Source organism: Opisthocomus hoazin, chromosome 8 (assembly GCF_030867145.1).
Source record: "Opisthocomus hoazin isolate bOpiHoa1 chromosome 8, bOpiHoa1.hap1, whole genome shotgun sequence".
NCBI lineage: Eukaryota > Metazoa > Chordata > Aves > Opisthocomiformes > Opisthocomidae > Opisthocomus > Opisthocomus hoazin.
This window is the reverse complement of record NC_134421.1, coordinates 44174815-44183173: the sequence shown is the minus strand read 5'-3', so window position 1 is coordinate 44183173 and position 8359 is coordinate 44174815. Positions and strand designations below refer to the sequence as shown.

General features: G+C 39.6%; 1 long non-coding RNA gene across 1 annotated transcript; it reads right to left on the bottom strand.

Moving 5' to 3' along the window:
- Positions 1-362: 362 nt before the first annotated feature.
- LOC142362149 (uncharacterized) lies at positions 363-5110 on the bottom strand. Its single transcript, XR_012764715.1, has 3 exons — positions 4942-5110; positions 4380-4510; positions 363-427 (listed from the first exon to the last, which is right to left on the bottom strand). It is a non-coding gene; the product is annotated as an uncharacterized LOC142362149 (long non-coding RNA).
- Between the last annotated feature and the right edge of the window lie 3249 nt (positions 5111-8359).

The window sequence follows — 8359 nt, the reverse complement described above, 5'->3', positions numbered from 1 at the left end:
GAATCACTGTTCAGATTATTTTTCAAGACCTTGTGTAGATAATATTAATAAAGCTGTAAAATAAGGTGTTAGCGGGAATTGCCGGTATTATTTGTTCCCTTCTTTTGAAATACAGTAACCAATAGGAAATGGAAATTATCCATTGCACGTAGAGCTTGATTTATAATGTCAGCTGTGGGCCTTGTTGGCACATTATATGGACTTTACATAAGTCCATCATTAAAGGATACACACGCTTTTTTTTGTTGTACATTAGTAACTTTAATAATATAGACTATAATGAAATGGGAATTGTAGGAGAGAAAACAGTCCAACTCAGAGCAAACTTAACTTCTGAGATATTCTGATTTTAATATATTTTTCCTTTGTCCTTAATGCCTCTTCTCTGATGTTTCTTTACCCATTCCCTTTTAAAATTATTAGTTTCCTGTTAAAACAGAAACAAGAGAATAAAAAATGAAAAGGAAATGAAAATAGTGAAAAAATTCAAATTAAGTGCCACATATATGCATGTGGAAACTGGGTGCTCTGTCCCTATGGCAAGTCAATGTTTTAGACAAAATCTCCATTCAAAACCCATTGACATTCTTAAACTCCTTTAACAATTTTTTCCTTTCTTTAAAATACTAAGGACTTATACATAGGATTTCAGCAATCACCAACGTCACAGGAGAAACATGAACTGCAGATAACTGCTTAGCAACACTTACAGCTTCACTCCTGAGTCCTTCCTTAATTTACTAGTTCTTATCCACCTTGCCTTCAGCACATGTTGTAAAAGAGGTATGAGATAGAAGTGTTATTTTTCAAACTAAAGATCTAAGAGTTACTTTCACAAAAAAAAGTGGTCTTTGTGAAACACGGGGCACATCAATGTGGAAGGTGAGACCGGACTGAGCTCCCGTCCCTGCTCCAAGCTGCTGGAATGGGGCTGAATTTGGGCTGCAAGCTGTACAGCCACACGGGGGTGACACTGTCTCCACGCTAATGTGCTAGAAGAGAAGTCATATTGGTGTGCACACTTTTTTTTGTTCTGTTTTATGTTCTCCTGGAGTTGGATGATTCTGGGAGAAAAGGTGAAGTTTCACTGTAAAATACTCTAGAACCTAATGCTTAAGGTACCCTCCTGGAAAGTAGGCGATGTGAGTTCAAGTTTCTTTACTGGCTGGGGAAGCTCTGCATATTTGGTGCCTGAGGAAGCTCACTGGTGAAAGCAAAGGATATCCATGATACCTCTGAAACATAAACCCAAGCCTCTGCATCCCCACTATTCGTGTTGCTTGGGCATAAGTTTTGTTTTAACAGAATTGGGTAGTTTGGCGTCTAAATCTTCTGATGACTTTTATATGCAATACCCTTTATTTCTGCAATCTGTAGACATGGTACCTCATCTATGACTTTCACCCTGCCCAAACTGGTCTCTAACATACAATACAGATCTACTCCAGCATCCTTACATGCCTACAAAATTAAGTGTTAGGAGAGTTGGTGTTTTGGAGAAGTAAGTTTGAACTTAGGGTATAAAATTTGAATTCACCACAATGGACACCTATATTATTTTCTGGTAATAACAAGCTGAAATAACTCTCGTTTATTACAATAAAGCATAAAGGTCTTTGGAAAAATTAGCTGTATTTTTGATTAATAGACAAAAAAATATATTATTTCCTTCATAAAAAAAAATGTTTCTGATTCATTGATTTTAAAATATATTAAGCAAAAGGAATATATTTCACTGGACTTGAAAATCACTGAAGAAAAACAGGCTGTGGGAAGCAAGAAAATGCATGCATTACAATTGTATGAAAGAAACAAAAATGTTCAGAGGATCATCAAAGATACAGTCAGCAGCTCAATACTTGGCTGTCACTTGTGGCTTTACAGTCCTTCCCTCATGACGTTGCCTGCAGGAGAGCCGAGGGACTGGGTCTCCCTCTTCTCTAAGGAGCGTGGTGGGAGCACGTGCCCGGGGTTTAGGCAGAGGACAGGAGAGGCAGCAGGAGGTGAGTCACTTCTCATCCCAGCTGCCTAACCTCTTTATTACAAACATTTTTCAAGTGAAAATGTCCGTGTGAGAAAGCCATTACAAGCAGTGGCCAGGCTTTGGCTGGTCACTAACAGCAGGAGCCTTGGCACTCTGCTGTCCTGCTCGACTTCCCCTGTTGCAATCAAAGCTTAAAGGAAGACCGTGATTTTTTACATCTGTTCCGGATCTACAGCTTTTTGATGAAAAATTGACAGCATAAAATAACAGAAGAAATCTGTTACCTTTGCTGCTGTTTCCTTTCGATTTAAACTAGACTAGAGAGCATGACAAACGAGCAGTCAGTTGTGGGAGAGGTATCGTGCTGGTGCCACTCTCTTGTTGCTCTTACTGAAGATAAGATTCATCAAGAAATGCAAGTGGCGTTTAGACTGTCACTGCAATACCTCTCCAGTGTAAAGTTGCCCTAAATAATAACATTAACGTCTGTTTTCCTAAGCACTGTATTGGTTAGTACAATGACACCTGTGTAATTAAGTATGAAGACGGATATTTTAAATTAAGTTTTAAAACATTCTGAGTTGCAGTAATTAAAGCAAATTCACTGTGTAAACAGCATCAAACCGTCTTTACATGATAATTATTCTGATATTGAAACAATATGCACCATGTTTTTTGTCTCTCACTCAATACAACAACATGCAGCGGTGGCAACCTGGTGGCAGGCATTACACTAGTTTTCTTTCCGTGCCATGTGTATGGCAGAGGTTGATGATACCTGGAAACTGTTGAGATTGCTGGACAATGCTCTTAACTTTACCCTTCGGTTCCTGATGATTTCAGCCATTGGTAACAGAAATAAATCATGTTATTTGGATGAGCTTATTATATTTAAGTACTGGTCAATAAAGATTCACCAAAGTATTGAATGGTTCTCGGAGCAAATGAAGGTTTTTTACTTGTTTGGATAAGCACATGTTTATATAAACCACCTGAATTATCCAACCTCTTTGTTATGCATATTTATACAGAGACTATAAAAGTATGGTTTTCCATGGGGTAATTTACAACTTTTGCCCCTTTTCAGAGCTGAATAGAAAAGATACACCATGCTGTGTGATCTGGTGGGTTAAAAAGCAACATTATTATTTACCCTAATAAAGATCTCAGACTACATTTGTTTCATGGGTGAGCAGTTATTTCGAGCCAGTCTTTTCAGTCATCTCTTAAACACAATGCGTGCAGAAGTAGTCACTGGATTTAAAATAGATGTTTGTGCCACAGAAAAAGAACATATTTGTATGCATAGGAATACGAGACCTTGTAAGAACATCATTCTTCCAGATGCTGCCAGTTCTAATTCTTTGTTTTAAGGAAAGTCAACTATACTTGACCAAGTCTGGAGTCTTAATTAAGCTGAATAAACCAGCAGTGAATCCAGTGCTTTTTGGCTCGTACTGAGCTGTCTGATTTAGGTCCTGCAGGGTGCAGTGCTACCTTGCTTGGTGAGCTGAATAATTATTTATATCTCAGTGAACACTAATATCACCCCTTATCTAACTTTACACAGGCTGTCAAGTTAGCAGTTCCTGGAGAGATCATTCAGCTGGGCAATGTTGTCCCACACGGTGGGTCAGGGTCCAGCTGCCCTTTTCTCATTCTGTGGGGATGGCTTGAAAGTGCTGGAACAATGGTTTTACACCACATTGATTTTATAATCCCTAATCTAATGTCTCCAGGGGGGACTGTAATTCTATGTAACAGGCATAAAACAAAGAGATAAATGTTAAAGTTCCTAATGAAAATGGAGGCATCAAGGGCCCACTGAGGGTCTCTGTATTTATTTTCAGGCCAGTGATTCACGCTACGTAGGCAAATTATTTTTTAGAAAGCATGTCTTTTAGAATGGCGCGGTAAAAATAATGCATGTAGCACGGTGCCAAGGTTTGTCAAGTTGTGAAATTGAACCCACATTGATTCCACATTAATCAAGTTCATATAATTTAGTGATGCTGTACAGTAGGCCTTTATGAAAGAGTATTTATACCTAAGGTATACACTAAGGCACTGAGGCGTGAGGCTGAATTTATGCCATTTAGCTTCACATACTCCTACATATATAGTCTAGAGAGTCTTATTTTGACTTGGAACGTGAAATTATCAAAGATTAAGGAAATTATCTGAAGTCTCAATTCCTTAAATACTCATGACTTCTGTCTACAACTCCACAGTCATTTCATGGTACTGGAATAGTGCATGTTTCTATTTTGTGCTGGAGGCAAGTGCAACTCCAATAAATGATCTGGATGATTATAAAATTGTGACTTTAATAATAATAACAAGCTTCAACAGATGGGAACGTGGACACTGATCTCCATAAAAAACATGGCGTTACCAGCATTTTTCCAATTTGTCAAAATACTCCTGAATTCCTGCTCTTGTTCTCCAGGATCCTTTCAGCACTTCCAGCGTGGTGTGGTCTGCAGCAATCTCTCTTTTCCTTCCGCCAGGTCATTAATGAAAATACTGAAAAGCAACAGAACAAGACAGATCCCTATGCAAGCCCACTCCGCGCATCCTTCCAGTCCTGACAGTGAACCATTAATAGGTACTCTCTGAGTACAGTTTCTCACTCATCACATAGTAGTTTCATGAAAGCTATGTTTTCCTGTCTTTCTCTTAAGATTATTATGTGAAATAAGTTTCAAAAAGCCGTACTAAAGTCAAGATATATGATATCCACTCTTCTATGCTATACTCCCTTATTTTATACAGGGCAATTAGGATGGTTTGACTTGATTTGCTTTTGACATCATTTGCTTGTTTATTTATGTCTACAGTTTGTTTGGTGTCTGAAGGAAAACTGCCTGGTTTTAACTAATTTTCTAATTTTACATCTTCTCCACACCCCCTCCCATCCCCCTTTATAAAGACAGTCATTACAGCTGAAATCTTACAGTCTTCTGGGACTTCTCTTCATCTCCAGTTGTTTCTGGAAATAACAGCTCTGCTATTGCTTCATCTGGTTCTCTGAAGTGCCTGAAATCTGTTTGGCTCAGCTGGTTGGAAAATATTGAATTTATCCACATATTCACTAACTTCACCTATTGTGGGAGTAAATGCAATACTGCCCTAGCTTGCAGCTCCGTACAACTTCTGGCATTACTGTCCTCATAACAGGGATGGCAAAGGGCATCTTTACTTGTACTTTGGACAGTTCTGCACGTGGTCCGGTGTATCAATTTAAATCATAAATGAGGGTAAGGCTGTGCTGTTTTTCTGGACTGTGAACTGCAGCGGCTGCAGTTAAGAGTGCACATCTGTCTCTTTCATTGCTCGTATGGGGTGGTAACTTCTGGCAAAAGAGCAGGCAGGTGGTTTGAGGAAGACACAAATGCAGCTGATGGAGCTGCTTGCTTCAGCGCGTGGGGCAGAATCCTACAAAGCTGAATTGCAGGATCCAAGTGGCCAGGCGATCTGCGGGCCAGCTTTTCCCACATGCCAACTTCAGGGCCCTAGGGAGGATGTACTTACATCAGCAGGAGCAGTTTTTCCTGTTGAAAACTCTGTGCAGGATATAGCAAGAAAAATAATTTTTTTTCCCTTCGTATTTTTCCTGTATGGTGGTGTTTGGAGTCTTTGCAGGCACACTCGTTTCGTTAGCCAGCTGAATTATAGAGGCTGAAGTTGTTGGTGTGGACCTGCCTCAGGCTCTGCCCCAGACCTGGAGGCTCAAACATGATGCTTGAACTAGGAAATCCAAATTCAGGAGTCTTGGTGTTGTGAACAAGGGCAAGTCCATTATCCTTTTGAACCTCAGTTACCCAGCTTAAAGCAGACATACTGATACTTTGCCTCTTATCAGTGTGTCTAAGGTGCAGAGGCACAGATTCTCATATAAGACAAGTCTGTGCAGACTGTCTGGCCAGAAGCTTATTTTGCTGTTCTGTTGGATTTGGGGTTTGTGTCATTGCTTGAGACTCAGTTGATATCTCTAATTGTATTGTATTATTATCTTCATTTAACATTCAGAAGTCCTGAGCCTTGCCTTTCTTTATAAGCAATACATTTAAGTAAATTTATATCATAAACCTATTTTTACAAAATATAAATCTCTGTACTTTACACCTATGACTCTGTCAGGTTGTTGAGCATAGCATATAAGTATGCTAGTCTGAAAATAGTTGGTTGAGCATAAATGGTGAAGTAGTATAAAAAATCAAACATCTTCTGAAATAAAATCTTAGGAGATCTGAGAATTAAAAGAAAAAAATTTCATTCCTGAAAGAGCACTCCTCCTTGAATATTTGCTGCCATTGAACTTTGTAGCTATGAAGTCTGGGAACAGAGTGAAAAAGACAGCTGGGTTCCTTTCATCCTCACAACAGCAGAAACAGTTATGCTTTGCATGGAACAATAAAGAACTCATCAGGCACATGAGAGAAGGGTCTTTGGTGGACACACAGCTCCCTGCTGAAGGCCAGCCACAGCAGGCCCAGGAGCACATCCACATGAGTTGAGCAAAGGTGATGCTCTTAGGGCCATAACACAGAGCCTGGTCCCCTGGCCAGCTTTGTCCCTGGTGGGTGTCCGCAACAGGGATGTCTCCACTACCCAACATGGCTGTGTGCATATTGATGCCCCAATTGAAAAAAAAAAAAAAAGCCTCTGAAGCCCAAAGGGACCATTCTGATTAGTCAAGCTAACAGCTAAAGTCTAGGCTTAACATATCTCACCACAAAATTCCTCCACGAAGCCCAGGGTTGTTCAATATCTGCACATCTTTTTGTATATTTTAATGGCTTTTCAGAGTCAGCTTGAGGACAGCACCAGACAGGCTCTGAACAGTTGCAGGAATTTCCACAAAGAAACAGTTTCCCTCTCTTATCTTCTCCGTGCCCAGAAGAGGCTACAGGATCATCTAACATCACTGCTTAATGAGGAACTAATTCCTCTTGCAAGTCTAGCAACTGCAGTGGAGCTTCAGCTAATCACTCAGCAATATCCAGTCCTGCTAAAAATATTCGGTGGTGGAGATTTTACTACAGCTTGGTAAGCTCTTACTCAGCATAACGGGAACTGGGGAAAGGCAGGTACCTTTAACACCACTGTTCCTGATGTGCTCAAGGTTCCTGGTAATGAATCGACCGTGTCTATATGTTAGCAACCCCTTATGGAAGCCCTAAGCTCTGTAGCATTCTCCCCATGGTATCCTACTCTGTGGTCTCTTCTGTCTCCCCACCTTCATCCTTGCAAAGATGCCTCCAGACATCTGTTTTGTGGCTGCCTGTATGCCGCAGGGGAACATGCAGTATAATGAAGGCTTTTAATGCAGCTCCAGATATTTTATCTGGTAAATAAAGGCAGGAAGAGAATCTCATCCTGTATTCACACAATTGGAAGTGATGAATTATACTGTTTGATGTTTGTTTAGCTCAGAGAGAAGTAGTAGTCACTGAAAATATATTTAATGATGAAAATACAAAAGTCAGCAAGAAATGCCATGCATTACTCTGAAATTTATAGAATTACCATTTCAAATAAAATAATTGCAAGTGTAACAACAATTAGAGTTCAGTACATCTGAATTCTTCAAGTTACACATTGAATAGGACCCCCCAAATTATAACTAATTTCATGGTGCAATGTTCACAAAACTCAAAAAGCAATATTAAGGAAAAAATATATAAACTGAAAAAAGTTAATGTGTGTATTTCCTGTAGGTAACATGACTGTAAATTGAATTTCTCAATGTTGTTTTTCAAAAATATTGTGTAAGAAAAAGTGAAAGAAAAGAAGACCAAGCTACTTCTCACCCAAAGCCTATAGACAGGGTCACCAGACAGGAGACAGGTATACATCACCCACACGACAAGCCACGACTGTCAGGAGGAAAAATGGCTGACGCACGATTTGCTATATAATGCAGGCAGTTCACAGCACGAGTCCCTTGAGTATCCAGGCTAAGTAACTTTCCCAGGCAAGAATTTGGGCTTCTCTACTCTAGGCAGCACTGCACAGGCACTCCTAAACAAGGTGAGCGACAAGGAGGCATGGGATAATACACTACACATCAATGAAATGTGAGAGTCTTAAAAGTAAGAGCCATTAAAAAAGTGTCAGAGCACTCTGCAATTTCCATGGTGACTTGACCATGACTGTCTGGAAGGTGGCAAGTCATGCATTTTCAAAAAAATTGGCAAGTGTTTCCCACTTGTAAAGCAAAAGTGATCCAAGCCTTCTCAAGGAATAAATAGCAGGAGACAGAAAACTCTTTAAGGAAGTATTTCTGTGTGGCTTTTTATATTAAAATTCAAAGGAAACTCTTTGGAATTTTACATTGATATGAAAATCCTAATGCACAAATTTGACATT